The sequence below is a fragment of the Fukomys damarensis genome, unplaced genomic scaffold (genome assembly GCF_012274545.1).
Source record: "Fukomys damarensis isolate Sample0158 unplaced genomic scaffold, DMR_v1.0_HiC HiC_scaffold_13, whole genome shotgun sequence".
In the NCBI taxonomy this organism is placed as follows: domain Eukaryota; kingdom Metazoa; phylum Chordata; class Mammalia; order Rodentia; family Bathyergidae; genus Fukomys; species Fukomys damarensis.
Window position 1 is genome coordinate 15,601,398 of NW_022900925.1, and position 17,903 is coordinate 15,619,300.

A 17,903-nucleotide genomic window follows, 5' to 3' on the forward strand; every position below is an offset into this window, starting at 1 on the left:
TTTATTTATTTATTTTTTAAAGTGCTGGAGATCAAACCTGGGTTCTTATACTCACTAAGCAAATGTTCTACCACATAGCTACATCCCCAGCTCAGCTATACCAAAGAAAATTTTTTTTTTAGATTGGGGATTCAACACAAGACATTTGCATTGAGCTACATCTCAGCTTTATTTATTTATTTATGAGACAGGGTCTTGCTAAGTCACCTAGTCACCCAGCCTGGGCTTGAACTTGTCATCTTCCTGTTTAGCCTCTTAGAGTCTTGTGATTACCAGCATGTGCCACCATGTCTGGTTTATAAAATTTTTTTAGTGTTCCAAAATGCTTTGAAATTGATATTTAACACATTAAAAATTTAAAAGCAAGAAATTTTTAAAAACTTGCTAATTCATTAAATAGAATAAACCCAATAGGCATTCACATAATTTATATATTTTATGAAAAAAACTTTTCAAAAGCAATTCACGCAAAGAATGGCACTGTTTTGCATCTTTACAACTCTTTAATTTTTGGCTTAAGAAAAAACAGCTGGATATTTCTATCTGATTTTTCATTCAATCTTTTGTGTGATATGTTGTTTTGTCAAAGTCCACAGAGGACATCCAGACTCTCACAGATACATAAGACAGTTGGGAAGGGAGGAATACTGTAACAGCTTTCCTAGATCATTGTAGGTATTTTCCTTTGATACTGCACCCAAACCCAATAGATGGAAGTTTCATAAAGATTAGTTCCAATCTGAAACCAGAACCATGAACTTTTTATTTTCTATACATTTGTGAGAGAATATAGCTGGGTGTTTTATAACAATGAGACAAATAGTTTTGATTTCAATGGGTCCCGAAGGACACTGAGGACTGCCCAGAGATCTGTGGACCATGCTTAGAGAACTGCTCTTCCAGACCAATACTGCCCATTGCCATGAAGACCGGCAGGGGGCAGCATGCAGACTGCAGCTAACTGACCCACCAGCATCCAAGGCAATAAATGACCTTAACCATGCTGACTTCTGTCCCACAGGCACACCAGCCACCTGCTGTTCCAGGCTGGACCTGTCGTTTCACAGTAGGCTACCTCAGGAAAGAGACCTGTGCAGCTTCGAGCCCCAAAGAGCCAGGGATGGAGACCCATGGACAGGCCTAGTGCTGGCCACAGTCACCAATGGCTCCCTCTGATGTCACCTCAAGACCTTCTCCCAAAGACGCCGACACACAGATGGGATACAAATTGATATGTTCATCCAACAACTGTAAACGTGTGCTGCATCTCTCCATCCTTTGGTGCACTGTGGTCTTCTGGTTTTTTAATTTTGTTTTGAAATTCCTATTATCTTGTGAATATTACAGTCACGTGGTGTGGGTGTGAAATGTGTTACTCTGTTCAAAGTAAGCATTTCACATATATTACAATTCTGGCTGCCCTGGTTTAAAATTTTTTTCCTCTCTCTTTTTCTCTGATAAATGGACCCCCATCAGAGTGGAGAGGTCTTGATTCTGGATAAACCAGGTGTCCAGGAAGCTCACAGGAAGTGCAGCTCCTGCCCCAACCTGCAAGCGGCGCCATTGTCTGAGCCACTGTGCCAAGGACAACCATACTTGGGCCTTCTTGCCCATTCTCCTTGTGGCTGAACACAGTAAGGGTAGAGGCAACCCCTCTGCTCTGCTAGGCACCCCACAGAAGCAGGGGCACTACAGGGGGAAGCAAGCCAGGGATCCTCAGTACTAACAGGAAGATCCCACTTCTGCAAAAGTTTCTCAGTCAAAAGACCATGGTGCTGTGGGGGGAGAGAGGAGGAAGAAAAAGAGGCCTGACTCAGCTACTGAAACCATTATCTTTGTGATGGAGGGGATGGGTGTGGTGCCCAGCAGAAGGCAGCCTTGAACACAGGTGGAAAATGCTCCTCACAGCCCCAAAACAGTCACCTCCAAATGCATCTCTAGGGAATTAATCTCCTGTCCCTTTTGGGTTACTTCCTAGTGGGGGCACAGTTCTGGGCTCACTGGCAAAGGAACCCCAAAATGATGTTAACCTGTCCTCTGATCCACTGGGGACAGAGGTTTATGCCTTTAAAACAGTCTTTTAATTTTAACTAAAATGTTTTCAATCTGTGGCTACCCACCCATAGGCTATTCTATTCTTCCTAAATGTAGTCATTGTTCTCTCTATTGGAAAAACGGGGAGAGAGAGGTTAAGAGGATGACAAAAGCCCACAGCTAACCATGCCTAGATGTCTACCAGCCTTCAGGCCAGTGCTTCTTCACTTCACCTTCTGCCATAAGCATGGCGGGCATTGGAGAGGGGTGTGCGGCAGTGAGCAAGGTGCAAAAACAAGACCAGTGCACGTCTAACTTTTGTTTAAACTCACTAGAAGTCCGGCGATGAGTCAGTGATCTTCTTGGGGCCTTTCTTTCCTCTTCGGTACTTGAGGTAGACAGGTTGGAATGACTGTCCTCTGTAATTCCAGACCCTAATTCTGACTGGCTGACTTGCATGAGGGAGGCAAGGGAGGTAGGCTGGGGGCTGGAGAATGATCCTGGGCAGGAGGTCCTGGGCTGCCCCAGCCTGGGAGCTGGGCACTGAGCCCCTGCCCCAACCTAGTCCACAGGGGGTGAAGGAGGAGGGTGCAGCTAATGTGTCTTCCACCTCCCCCATTCCTCTTACTGCTGGAGATTCAGGGGAGAGAAGCCCACACCATCCAATTCTACAGAGAGATCAAGGGACATGAAAAATGTCATCTCCCTGGTCTGGGGCCATGGCATTGGCTTGGCAGCTTCATCTCAGATGGCAAGTTTGTGGCTGAGCACAAACACAAGGATGGCTCTGAGCGAAAAGTCAGAAATGAGAATGCAGGAGAATTCAGGCCCGGACTCTAGGACTGCTGTGCCCTCCCTGGACTGAGGCTGGCACCTTGGAAAGCACAGCTGTCCTCCCACAGAGCAACCTTGGGACAGATGGGGGAGAGGAAGGGCAATTCAGAGGCACATTTTTGGAAACTGCCAATGAAGCCAGCTTAGATTCTCCAAACCTCTTCAGCCTGAGCTGGATGCCAGCTCCCTAACTTGGCAGTGGATGAGGGCCTTGCCAAACAATCCCTGCCCCTGGCTCCCAGTCCTCCCTTTGCCTGGAAGTCCTCTGCCATGCTGTGTGCTCACCAAACTCAGCTCACCTCCTGGACTCTGCTCCTTGAGGAAGGCCTTGAGCACAGGGTAGGGCATACAGTCCCTACCCTCTTAAGACTTGCACCCTTAAAACTTCTAAGTAGTAATATCATGTGCATTTAATGTGTTATGTCCTTTTATTAATGGGGCTATTTAACTTATGAGGAAATAAAACAGGAGCTTATTGAGAAAAGGTGGGTGAAAAGCAGGGAGGTGAACTGGTGGGTTCAGAGGGAAGGATGGAACTGGGCTGCAGGGAGGCAGGATGTGAGAAGAGGAGGCTGGCTGGGTAGAGCTCTGGTCACCTCCTCTGTAAAACAAGGAGAGGTGGCACCAGGGTCTCTGAGATCCTCCTAGCTGTGATAGGAAAGAGACTAGAGAAACAAGGTGCATGCGTGTGTGCATATGTGTTCAATGAACATAGACCAAGGATAAACATAGGCCAAGGATGCTGCTTGGGCAGACCCGGGAACCAGCCCAGAGGTCATCTTATTGATGTGACATTTCCGTCTCCTCTTTCTCCTAAGCTGCAGTGGAGGCTACATCTTCCTCTCTCCATCCCCAGAGCCCAGCACAGGGCCTGCTGCAAAGTAGGTGCATAATGCTAAAACGAACTGCATTTCCTCTGAGAGATGGCTTTTCCCAGAGGAGCAGGAATACAGAAAACAAACGAGCAAAAGCTGCAAAGAGCAGACAAGGCGGAGCGGGAGCGGGAGCGGGGGTGGGGAGGTGGGGGACAGGATGGCTCCCTAAAACGCTGAGATTTGTTGACTCACAGGTAGTTTGTCCCCCATAGCTGCTCTGTGGGCGGTGGTGGGGTGGGGGTGCTCAGACTGACAGCTGAGCTGATTTCCTGCCCCTGAAGGGCCAGTGCACCCATAGTTCCTCTGCTGGGAAGCCAGGCCCTCCTGGTGCACTCTCAACCCGTGCTGGGTCACACAAGGCTGTATGCAGCCAGCTTGGCAGGCAGCTGCTCAGGAGGCCTGTAGGGCAGACTAGGGGACAGGAACAGGAGAGGCCTGTGGTGATTTCCCAAGAAAAGTCCAAGGGTATAGCGGTGCATAAGTCCCAGGCAGCCCTGTGGGCCAGATCTGTAAAAATAAACACATTCTTCGAAGGAGATCCAATTCTCTCCCTGAAGTCAAAAGCTTTTCACCCTGGAGTGTTCATCACTACAGGCAAATGCTGCAGTTTGGCTGGCTTCACAAAAAAACTGTCATTCTGCAGCCTCACCGGACTGGATCTGTGGGGTACTGTTATACAGAGAAAAGCACCCTACACGCTCATCATTCTCCACACATAATATCCGCACAGACTCTTAGCTCTTAATGGAGCACCTTCTAATTGATACATAGGTTTTAAATAAAACTGGGTTATTACCTATATTGTTTACTTTTCTACTACACTGTACTTTCTTGCCCATATCATTAAAATTCTTCAAAAATATGATCTTAACTGTAACACTACAATGGATATATTTTTACCATATTCCTGTGTGGATGCACATAGACTGTCTCCAATTTTGCTCTATTATATTTAACACCGAATGGGTATCATGAGAGATAAATCTTTGTGCCCATCTCTGATGACTTCCTTAGGATAAGTTCCCAAAAGGGAAAGACAGTGCATTTTTTGGAAACGTATTTTCGAGTCAGCTTTTCCAGAGTAATGTTCACAGCCACTCAAAGCCGTCAGCTGCAGGCCTCTTGCCCGCTCTCTCCAAAGTGCATCTAGAATTGTCCATCACGAAAAATTTGCAGGAGCAGCTGTGTCTAATGGAAATTTTGCATTTTTGAACTCAGAACTCAAACGCAGAAGAATCTACCTGTAGATCTCCTCCTAGGTGGTTTCGATCATGTATACAGTCCTTTAGTTTCTCACCTTGGAAAAGGACCTCCTCTGAGCCAACATCTGCATTTGCTTAAAGTACTTTTACCTCCTTAGCTGAGTTCATGGGCTCAGGTGCCCAGAGTGACTGAGTGGACTGGGTGGGTCACATAATAGCACACCAGCAGAATGTCCTCTCTAAGAGGGACAGGACCTTGCCCGGGGTCTTGGCGAGGTTGCTATGAGAACACACTCCAGTGATGCTACAGAGCAACACAAGCAGTCATTACGCCAACAAAACTGCTGTTTGACCCCCGACCTTCCAAACCTACAACAGCTATAACACAGTGTGAAAATATTACCTGTCTGCCAGTCTCTAACTTGTACCAGACTTTGAAACAGGCACCAGAGGGTAAAACAACTTGTCCTCGCAGAAGCACAGTACACACTGCCAGAGCCTCTGCCCCACTACGGGGGCCGAGGTGCAGATGAGGTGACCTCCCCAGCAAGAGCAGCTCCTTGCCACTCACATCTTTTCCCTGGTGCCATTATCTCCCTAACTTTAGACTCTGGTGTTTTCATTTCTGGGACCCTTTCACTGATACAACTGAGTCTCCAGACTCCTCAGGCTGTAGCCTGAATGAATGAGCTTCACTGAGCTGCAAGGTTGGAGTAAGTTAGAGCAGGCAGTGATCCCGAGCAACCAACGCCAGCTGAGGTGCTTGTCCTGAGTTCTGCCTTGATGAAGTCATGAGTATGACCCCACGAGAGACCCCCACAGAAACACATCCCCAGGACTGGGGTATGGGTATCCAGGACAGACACCAAAGAGGAAACGATACAGGGAGAAGAGTAGGAAAGAAACCGACAAATAGAAGGGTGGAAGGAACCATGTGCCAGGAGGACATATCCACACCCAACCACAAACACAGGCCACCAGCAAATGTAGGACCCTGGTTCCTAACAGCTACAGAAAGTGAGGGCTCTGAGCCACTGAATCAAGATTCTGAAATGAAATACATGGCCCAGCTAGGGGTGACAGATGTCCACCAGACAGATACCATACCCGACCAAGTATGGTAATAAATGGTTGCTATAAACCCCCAAGTTTGGACACAATTGTTATATAGCACTGTTGTAACAATAAGTCACTGATACAATGGCATCTGGCAAATAAAACCCCTACTCTAACCTCAGTGTCTAGCCCAGCTCCTTTCCAGAACTGTTCAAAGTTCAGATGCTGTTCAGAGTTCAGGAGGCAAACACTGGAAACATAAGAACCCAGCAAAGCCCTCCCACCCCTTCCCCACCATGTGCCAGAAGAGGAGGGGAAGGAGCTGGTGAGGGAATGGGGCCTCCACAGGTGGATTTCCAAGGCTGGAAAAGAGGCTTCATCCCGAGTACCAAATGTGAGTCAGTGCCCAGGAAGCTGAGTGGCAGAGGAGTCACAGCCCGTGTCTAGCCTCTGTAGGAAAAGAGGCTGCGACCCATTAGCTGTGACTACACTGCTATGGGACTGGCGGAAGTTGCACATTTGGTACTACTAAGTTGGATGTGACATCCAGCTGCACAAAAGCCAAGGTGACTGGGTAGGAGATGGGGATGTAAGGGAGGGAGAGAAAACAGACAAACATAAAAGAATACTTGCCATCAGGGTGTGCTTCCCGAGGCCTCAAAGGCACCATGTAGAGCCCTCAGTCCTACACCCAGGTATTAATATTCCAGGGAACCCTTAGCAACAGGCCCTGACATCTGCTCTGTTACTATGAAACAGGAAAACAGGATGATAACACAGAGATAAGGTGAGCCCAGACATCAACATTTCCCCTACTTGTCAGGCGCCTGGAGGATGAAAGAGTCAGACAGGAAGCCTCCGAGGCCTGTCTGAAATGAGGGAACCACTCACTTGGAAGGGTCTTGGGCTCATTATGCACCTGGTAGAACCTGAGTGGATTTGGGAGATGAGATAGGAGCCCCAGGGAAACCAGGGCCTGACAAACGTCCCTAAAACTGCCCTGTCATCATGCATCTTGCCAGGTATGCTTCTTCAGGGTACCTGTCCTCTGCTCTTCCCGTCTTTGCCCACACTGTGGCAAAAGCTTCCTAATGGGACTTCAGACCTCCTGGGGCTCAACTTCAACCACCCTTCATAGGCAGCCAGAGAAGTTTTCTCCACAGTTTAGACCATGTGATTCCCCTGTTCAAAAACCATCAGTGGCTCCCCATTACCATAGGGGAAAATCCAAGCTGTGCTCAAAGCTGTCCAGGATTTGATCCAACCCACCCTTCCAGTCTCACCTGCCACCAAATCCCTCCAAAAAACTCAGGCTCAGCCACTGGAAGCTGAACATGTTGCTGGCACTCAGTCCTGTCCCCTGCACCTACTCATCTATAATGATTTTTCCTCCTACTGACCCTCTACAGATGTCCAGAACACCTCCTCTGAGAATCCCTAGCTCCTTCCTATTCACTCACCTTGGTCTGGCCCAAACTCCCTCCCCCAATTTCATACCTGTATCCTAGGGCATCTCTGATCACAGCTCTGGGGATGCATCTGTCTCTGGGTCCCTGGGCTAGCACATTGCCCAGAACATGGTCCAGAGCACTTTTAAGGAACAAATACTAACTTCTGCCACAGCCCAAGGAATAAGGTCCAGTCTGCTCGGTGCAGAATTCAAGGCCTCACAGTGTGACTCCACCTTCTCAACCATCTTCCTGCCACACAGGCCCATCCTCTGAATGGGTCTTGCCTGTCCTGCCTCTGCAAGGTGGTTTACACTGACTAAAACTGTGGGATATCTAGAAAGGACTCCAACTGTGGAAGAATGGTCAACAATCATACAATATCAAAAACAACAACAACAAAAAAAAACCACCAAATGACCTGGACAAGGGTGTACACAGCAAGATCAGGTGCAGGAAGTGGAACCAGTCCACACAGGGATGGCATAATGTCTCAATGATGTACTGACATGGCAAATGCAAAGGAATGTGTCAGGGAAGGACTGGAGATTACAGGTGAATTTATTTCTCTAATTGTCTTGAAAGGATGATTTAGCGACTGTTAAACAAATGAGGGCATGTGACCGGTCTTTCTGGCCCACTCAGATTCCTCCTCTTCAGTGGGCTCTCGAGGCCTTGCAAGACTCCTGCAACCTTTGTTGCCTCTGTCCTTCTAAGAGTCGTCAATTCTGGACATCACGTGACTCATGCCATTGTGCCTCCCTAGTCACAGAGCTATTATTATTGTCCTATTATTATCCTCAGTAGGGCAAGAAATTGTGACTTTTGGTTTCACTGCATCATCTATTCGCTGCACACACACTGGGTACTGACTGTGTACCAGGCACGCTCCTGTAGCTCCATCTCCTGCTTAGGGGCTGGTCATGGGTTGATTTTCTTTGTACACCCACAAGTTTCACAGGTGCACCTATAGGAGTTCACATCTAATGCTGCAGGCTCTTTTTTTAAATCCAGAAAAGTAAATCCTCCAGAATATTTAGTGACTTAAAATATCCCAACAGACCCCAAATCACTGCCTGTCTTTTTGTCTAACTTGAAACCATTTTTTAATTTCCAGGGCAAAATGCCATGCAAAACCTCCACCTAAAACGAGATGCAAAATATCCTATTTCCCCTCTCCCTTCAAGCTCTGCTCTGCCTATGCGTCCCAAGAGATGCAGCCTGCTTTTGTCATTTCTGAAAGGCCTGATGCTGAGCAGGTAACACTCCCAAATCAAGGCAATCAGCATTGAAGGCAGCAACTCCAGGGTAAGCAAGATCCCAGGGCAAGAGTCACCCTGTGAAGGCACAGGAAGGAGGGGAACCTCGCAGGCTGACTTCTTGCCCCTAAGCAGTGCTCTGCGGCCACTGCCCCTGCAGTATCTGTCTCCTAGAGTGGATGCCATCAGGTACTACACACAGGGTGAGTTAAAACAGCTCTAAGTCTAGAAGGTCAAAACTGAGCTACCACCAGGGTTCAGCTCTCTTTGAAGGATGAAAGGAAGGATGCGTCCTACGCCTCCTGCTAAACACCTGTCTGGTGTTTGCCGGCAATGCTCTGCACTCCCTGGCTCGCAACTACCTTCCTCCAATCTCTGTCCCCACCACTAGACACTCTTGCCTCTGTGGCTGTCTTTCTTCTGTCTCTCTCCTCTTCTAAGGTCACTCATCATGTTGGATTAAAAGCCCACCCTACTCCAGAATGATCTCATCTTAAATACTGACATCTGCAATGACCCTATTGCCCAATAAGGTCACATTCGGAGGTACTAGACATCAGAACTTCAGCATGATCTTTTGAGGGAAAACTATTCAACTCATAATGCGGGATCCAGCATGCAGAGCCCCAGCCCAGGGCTAGAATTAGAATTTAGCTCAATGGCTACATCAGTCTGTGTGCACAGATGTGGAAGCCGGTCTAAAATGCCCCCTGGCGTTCCTGACACATGCAGGACCATGATAGGGATATGCTGTATATACAAAAAGAGAATTCAGGAAAACAACCTCCTTTGGTCATTGCTTGTCTTGGAGCTCTTAACAAAGGATCCATGAACTTGGATGAGGAAAACAAAGTCTGTCTTTATTTTCATTAACCTGTAACTGAAACTTTCTATTTTCTTTAATTATAAGTGTAGTCAACATGTCAGTCATATTGTCATGGTCATCAGTAGGATTGCAGATGTTTTTCCATCACAGAAGAGAGTTGCACATATCTTAAAATATTTATGCTCATTGCTACTTTGAAATTGCAATCGTAATTAGACTTACTGCAAAGCTGCTACCTTAATGGATCAACAAAGAAGCACGTAGACTACTATATTACAAGCTTTTAAAAAACATCTTGATAATTATACTGTAATATGAATACAATTAGTTTCCTATGAATACTGTTTGTGTGTTTAAAACCATTATTTCAGTAGACTGTCAAAAAAGGGATGCACAGCACAAAAAGAAGAGGAGGAAAAGGAGGACGGGGGAGGAGGAGAAGGAAATACAATTAGAACTTAGCTCAAGTTATAGGAGTAATAGCAAGCCCTCAGTGTAAGCAAGTCTCTGCTTAGAAAATGCCCAAGTCCTCCTAAGGGCTGCATGGCACCTGGCTTGAGACGTGCAGTGAGGGACATTAAGGTTGTCTGTCTCCTATTACAGAAATAACCTGCTCCCATTTGTGTGATTTATGTGGGTCTGGTAAGTCCCAGGCAAACAGAATTTTTGCAAAGGAAATCTGATTCTAGCTCACACCTGGATGTTGCTTATTGAAGGAGTCTAAGAGAAACCTCTCCGTAATAAAGCAGAGAGAAGCCCCTGGAAAATCTGGCTCGCCCCATCCTTACCTGCTAGGCCAAGTCCCAATCCTCAGGTTTGCTGACAAGGGCAGTTCTCTGAGTCCCCAGGAGCACCTTCCCCAGGCAGCTGCTCCTAGGTGGCTCTTCTCTGGACCTGCCAACCACTTTTCTCCATCCTTCTTCCACCCAGGCTCCAGCCCTGGCTGGGTGTTGGCTTAAAGCCAGCAGCTAAGGCAACCCCAGCTGACCCATACTCCTATCCGTGGGCCAGCTGTCCCCTCTTGTTCATGGAAACACAAACAGACGTTTCTCTGTTCCAGTTCCAAGGTTAAGCACTGCACTGCCTAGGAACCAGCTGTCTGCTTCTCCGCACACCCTCTGTGCCCCTGCTAGAGTCTGAGACCCCGCTTACGTACCCATTACAAAGGACTATGTGTAAGTTGCTGAGGACTCGGGCAACAGCAGACCCAGAGAGGGGGCCACCCCAACATGGGCTTGGTACTGAAAAGATGGGCAGGGAGAATAAACAACCAGAACCACTGGCATCTTGGCAGGAGTTTTGAGGCAGTTAAAAGGAGCCACAAATTTAAAAATGCCCTGCACATGCTCAGCCTGACCCTGAGCTGTCAAGCTGGGAAAAGAAAACTGGCCGGCTTTACAGGTGCTGCCTACTACAGGTACAGTACTTGCATGAGCCCAGCCAGACTTATCCTAAGCCCAAGGTTACGACACGACTACCATCCCCGTCCAGAGAAGAAGAAACCAGCCCTTGAGAGGTGCAGCTACTTACTCAATGCCACACAGCTGGCACCTGGCACCCAGTTTGGCCTAAATGAGCTGGGTTGAGCCCCTGATCTTTCTTTCACCCTCTCTGCCTCCAGAAAGCCCTGCTGCAACTGGTGGTGCCCAATAAAAGCAATAAACCGGGGGATATTCTCCAAGCTACTTGCATGCATCCAGTACTTGGGAGTGTGCTAGGCGCTCACACAAACTGTCAAGCAGGAGCTCCAAGGCCAGAGCAGCCCGGAAGGTACTGCAGAGGAGGTGCATGGGGGATAGGTGGGAGCATAGGAATTAGAGGTGCAGAGCCAGTATTGCTCTTATTTTTACATCCACCCCAATCCACAAAGCAAAGAAGCACAAAGGGAACAGTCTCTGACAAGTCCTTGGGCCCTTTTCAAAGATGACCCCTGCTTCCCACCCTTCCCACTGCTGACCCAAGTGCTCACCAGACCTCAGTCATCCTAGGATGCTAAGGATTCCCTGCCTTCAGACTAACCTACCACCAGAGGGCCCTCTAATGGCCCTGCTCTGCTCCAGTAGTTTCAAATTAAGCCCACTGTTCTCAACTGGGAGGGCATAGCCTTCCACAGGCTCCATCTCACCTTTCTAAATGTGTCTCCAGACAGAAACACTTGGCATCAACCCCATGTCATTCCCACATTTCCACAGCCTCTGCCCCAGCCACATGAAATGCTCTTTCCCTATTAACATCATTTTTACCTCTTTGAAGCATCTCCAAGTGGTTTGTGAACATGTCTGATTATCTCCTACTGGACCAAATGCTCCCTGTGAGCAGGACATACCTCCTGGCCACATGGTACCCAAAACTCAGAGCACAGGAATAGAATTGAGAACACAGAACTAAACCCACATGTAGTCAGCTGATTTTCAAAAAGGGTACAAGACCACTTGATGGGGAAGAATGGTCTTTTCAACAATGGTGTTGGGACAGCTGGAAGGCCATATGCAAAGAATGAAGTGGACCCTTACATCACATCATTTATAAAAGTTAAATCAAAATAGTCCAAAGATCTAAACCTAAGAGCTAAAACTAAACAACTCTTAGAAGAAAATACACAGACAGGTTAGTCTTCATGCCTTCAGATTGGGCAGTGATTTCTTAGATACCACCAAAAACATAAGCGACAAAAGAAAAAATAGGATAAATTGGACTTTACCAAAATTAAAATATTTCAAATGACAACATCAAGATGAAAAGATAACCATAAAATGGGAGAGAATATTTGAAAACTATTTAATAAGGATCTAGTATCTATAATATGTAACTCTTACAACTCAACAAAAATGACAAAAATTTCAATTTAAAATAGGCAAAGAATTTGAATAGACATTTCCTGAAATAAGATACATAAATGCCTCAAATATCAGATGCAAAGATATTCAACACCATTAGCTATCAGTGAAATGCAAATCAGAACTAGTATGAGATTATTTCATCCCTGTAATAATCAAACAAATAGACAATAGCAAGTGTTGACAAGGATGTAGAGAAACTGGAACCCTTGCCTAGGAATATAAAATGTGGGAAATAGTTTGAGAGCACCTCAAAAAGTTAAATCTAGATTATCATATGACCTAACAATCCCATTCCTAAAGTATACCCAAAAGAATGAAAACAGGTGTTCAAATGAAAATTTCTATGCACATGTTCACAGCAGCACTATTTGCAATGGCCAAAAGGTAGAAACAATTCAAATGCCCATCAACTAATGAATGGATTAATAAAATGTGGCATAATAACACAATGCAATATTATTTGACTAATAATGGTGGGACATGCCTATGATCCTAGCACTCCAGGAGGCTGAGGCAGGAGGTCACAAGGATGCAGGGTTCTTTTGTAAAATGTTCTAAAAATGATTATGGTGATGGATTCAAATATCTTCAACCATCCTAAAAGCCACGTGAATTGTACCTCAATAAAGCTGTCTAAAAAACAAACATGTGGCACAAAGAAGAATGAACCTGGGCTCTAAACAGAGTAGCCAGCTCCAGTCTCCAGGGGGCAAGAAGGAGCCACTTACTGTCAATGCCTAATAGTCTGGGGACAGATTAATTCCAAATTAACCCTGGTTAAAACAAACAAACAAACAAACAGATGGTGCATTTGTGAAAACACTGTGTGAGGGAAGGAGGCAGAGAGGAGGAGGGAGAAAGGGGGAAAAAGAGAAGCAAATATGGTTAAAAGCTAATAATTATAAGGTGAATCTAGGTGAAGGGATGACAGGGGTTCTTTTTTGTAATGGTTGAAGACTTTCATAAAAACTTTCATAATGAGATCTCAATGGCTAAAACTGGAAGGATCTAAATAATACAAATTATAATCAGATTGGATTTTAACCCATAAAAGATAATAAATACCTACTCTTTATGATATGTGAATTAGTGAATCAACAGAAGAGAGGAGACAGCTCTCACAGAAAAGTTCCAATTAATAAATACAGAAGGAATGGAGGAAACTGAAAATCACCAAATCACCACTAAAACACCCTGGAAGTAACTGCTATGGGCAAGATGCACTGAGGGATGCTGACATCAGTAGGAGAGGGGAGAAGCAGCAGGATATCTGCATAATCTCAAAGTGTCATCCCCAGGACACTGATTAATTATAAAGCAAAAGATGCAAGGAGGGAGACCCAACATGGCTTTGGTGGGACTCTAGCCAAAAATGCATCAACCCAACCTAATCATGAGAGAGTACCAAACTCAAATGGAGAGATGTCCTACAAAGAGGGATAACCAGTTCTCTTAAAAAATGTGAAGGCAGGGCCAGGGATTTAGCTCAGTGGCTCTGCTGCCTGCCTTGCAAGCACAAGGACCCAAGTTCGATCCCTGGTACCAAAAATAAACAAACAAACAAATAAATAAATAAAATGTAACGGTCATGAAAAAGAGAAAAATGAGGTGCTGTGATAACAGGAGTCACTGAATGAAGGACATAGGAATTCTTTGGAACATTTTCCCAAGTTTCCTGCATGTTTAAATTATTTCAAGTTTTAATTAAAAAAAAACTAAAAATGTTCATAATAATCAAAGAAGCAACTTTACACTAAAGATGTGCATTTTTCAGAATTGCCTATACCTAGGGAATAGGGATTTAGCTCAGTGGTTCTGCTGCCTGCCTCACAAGCACAAGGACCTGATCCAGGTACCAAAAAAAAAAAAAGAATCGCCTATACCCAGGGGCCATGTGGTCCTTAGGCTGGTGCCTGAGGGGTCACCCCCTTCCCCCCACAAAGCCCCTGGGACAGAGGGGGGAAAGGGGTGCCAAGAGCCACTGTGGGTCTCTTCTGCTCTGTGGATCTGCACTGCGGGAGCAGGAGTGCACTGAGGAAGTGGGGAGAGTGAGGGAACTGTGTCCCAGGTGTTTGCTTATTTCTGAAAGAAAGGAGAGCTCCACAAAGGGAAACCAAAGACGAGTAGAATTTCCCAAATGGCCAAATGTGGCCTTGTCTTTGTCAAGCAATTTATATGAGTTTCATTGCTTGAAACTATGTCTCTGTATTATTTCTACATTTTAGGATAGCATGGATTATAATACTGGATGACATGGAGGGGATGTTGCTGAGGACTGAACCGGGACCTCACACATGCTAAGCACACGCTCTCACTGAGCTATACCCATTAACCAGGTTAGTGAAGATCACCTTTGTCCCAGGACTGCTATACTATAGACTTTTTTCAGTACTGGGGATTGAACCTAGGGGAGCTTTACCCAAGGTTTTTTTTTTTTTTTTTCCATTTTGAGCTACATATATAGAGCTACACTCAGTTTTGTAGAAGTTATTAATTATCCTTCTAGAGAGTTTTTTTGTTTTTGTTTTTTTGTGGATGATACTAGGATTTGAACTCAGGTTCTTTGCACTGAACTATATCCCTATGTCTTTTAAAACTTTTTTAAATTTTGAGACAAGTTCTCACTATATTGCTAAGTTGCCCAGGCTGGGTTCTAACTTGTGATCCTGCCTCAGCCTGCCAGAGTTCTGGGATTACAGGCTTATGCTACCACATCCAGCTTCCTAGAAATTTATAAGCCTACTCCTTGAACCACAAGACATAACTGAGCCCACACCTGGGCTCCAGGACAGGAGCACACTATGAGTGATAAAGTTCATGCAGTTAAAGTGTTAACAGAATCTAAGTGGAACGCACGCAGGTGTTCACCGCAAATTCTTTCAACTCCTCTGTACATTTTTTTGCCTGGTACCAGGGATGGAACTCAGGACCTCATACTTGGGAGGCTGGTGTGGAGCCACTGAGCTAAATCCCCCACCCTTTCTCTGTATATTTTTAAAATAGTAAATGATTATGAAACTACAAATGAGTATTTGTGGCATTCAATCCACAAAACCAGATTCACACCCTCAGTGGGAGAAATCAGCAAGCCCAGGAGGCTCCATTTGCCTGTCCCTCCTCCCTACTGTGGTTGCAGGTGACAAACTAGGTAAAAGGACACCCGAAGGAAGAAGCCAAGGGACTTCTCTGTTCTGGAACAGACCTGGGGCCTGAGCATGCAGTCTCTACACACATACTTTCATTTCTTCAGGTTCAAACCAAATCAGAAAACAGACTGCAGCCTCTATGTTTATGAGCTTGATGCCGGGGCTGATCCTGTAGGTTCCAACCCAGACACATACTCTGGGCTGCCCTGCCAAGAGGCTGATGAATTCTTTTCTTTCCAAGGCAATAAAAGCACTGGTCACGAGTCTAGGGTTTGCACTGTGGCTCTGAATTATTAGGTGAGTGACCTTGGGCAGCTTCCTTTGTGTCACTAAGCCTTACACTGCCTCATCTACGGAATGGCTAGCTGCCTGCTGGGCTGTTCGGAAGGAAAAACTATCAGATCCATGGTTCCAAGGCAGTGTGATCTTGTCCTTCCAAGATGTCTGGAAATACCTGGGGACCCTGAGAGGGTGCTACTGAGTGGAGGCCAGCGATGCTGCAAAACACCCCCAATGCAGAGAACGGCCTGACAGAATCGTCCAGTCTGACTGCGAAGCTCGAAGTGGGGGAGACTCTCATTTACACAGTCCAGGCCCTATAACAGGGTGCTCTGTCAGTGAAGGGCTGCCATCATGGTCACTGTCATCACCATCATTGCCATTATTATTGATGTCATTGCCACCATTATCATTGTTGTCTGTATTAATAGCCTTGGGATTCACAAGAGCACAGGCAAGAGGCATAAATAAACACTGCAGCACTAAACTGCACCAACAACTCATTTCTTTGGCTTATGGACAGCCCTCTTCCCAAATGCATGGCCAACATCCTCAGCTCACCCAAAGGACTGATGCTGGGAGCCATTCTGGTCCCATGATGTGATGCTCAAGGGCAAGATTACATCAGCATAAAATCCTCGTGAACCCAGGATTATCACCACACTCTGAGATATGATACTCCTTCAGATTATAAAATCCTCATGAACTTAAGATTATCACTGCCCTAGGAGTCATCTGATACTCCCTATGAACCAACCCAATGAATAGTGGCAAGCTTGGAGTGACTTTATCTTTGCCCACTCTGAGGCACTGACCTCCTGGCCCCTCCACATACTTTGAAATTACACACGTCTCTATTGTCTTTTTTTCTTTAGCCCCCATTCCCACTCCCCTTTCTAGGCAGTCAAAGGACTGATCAACCTCTGATAGGTTGAAGCAGCTAGAAGCAGGAGGAAGGTAAGGGGAGTGGGAATAGAGCACACTGGGAAAAGGTCTCAGCCATCTTTAGCACTGAATGTCTGTAATTCTAAATATTTTAGATGAATTAATTCATCTATATCTCTCAATAATGCAGCAGGTCAGTTCATAATAGGATAATGTATGACCCTTCTCCACCATGATCTTAGCCAGTGAGCTTCTGCCTCCCTGGCAGGAGCAGTGCTTTTGCAGAATTGGCCCTCAGCAGTGGCCAGCCCTGCTGCCTGTCCGACCACTGCAGGAGGAGCCCCGGGAGGCACAGCTCTGTCTCCCAGCTCCAACTTGGGCAGCTCGAGGCCTTCCCCTTCTGTATTTTAGGAAATCCCCAGAGGAGTTCATTGCTGGGCAGGGAGAGGGCTGGTGACCAGAAGCTGTGTGTCAGAGGAAGCAGTCTGTGTGGAGGTGTGTCAGGAGCCAGTGTTCAAACCACCACTGAGAGGATTCCAACCCTCTCTGGCTTCTCTGACTTCTGTCCACCATCAGCCAGAGCCCCTCACACACGACTACCTGGGGGGATCATCCCCAGAGAGACTAAAATGGGGAGTAGCTGGGGTGTTCACATTTGTTGGGAGGAACAAAGCAGCAGCTCTGGAGACACAGTAGATGGGAGAAGAGACCAAAGAGATGCAAGTGATGATGACAGAGGTGAGAGGGGCCAGGAGCAGGGGCCTTGAGGCTAAGAAGGGTGCCTGCTGGAGCATGGCACAAACACACCAACTTTGCCCTGTAAAGATAAAAGGGTTTCTAGTGGACCCTAGTTGTCAAAGACTGGAACACAAAGGAAATACAAAATGTTGCGGGGGAAGTAAAAATAGTATGCTTGCCTGTTGATTATCAGAAGAGCCATCACTCACTAAGCACTTACTATCTGCCAAGCTTAGTGCCAAATGCTTTATAGAATTATTTCCTGTATATTTCAAAGCAACCTTAGGAGATAGACTTTTACACTCCTACTTGACAGGTAAGCAAACTGAGGCTCAGAGTGGTGAATGGCTTACTGAAGTCACAGTCAGTAAGGCCCCAGAATCTGAATTCCAAGCTCTTAACCTCAGAGACATCTGAATGCTCTACATCTGCTAGGTTTTTTCCTATACATACAAACCTATGACAGGAACAAAAAGAGATT

At 46.1% G+C, this 17,903-nt stretch overlaps 1 protein-coding gene across 1 annotated transcript in view; it reads right to left on the reverse strand.

Moving 5' to 3' along the window:
- The window catches only part of Rph3al (rabphilin 3A like (without C2 domains)), a 94,877-nt gene extending 84,318 nt beyond the window's left edge, over positions 1-10,559 (reverse strand). The window contains 1 exon segment of the mRNA XM_010642170.3: positions 10,323-10,559. The gene's annotated coding sequence lies outside the window, so the exon portion shown is untranslated.
- Between the last annotated feature and the right edge of the window lie 7,344 nt (positions 10,560-17,903).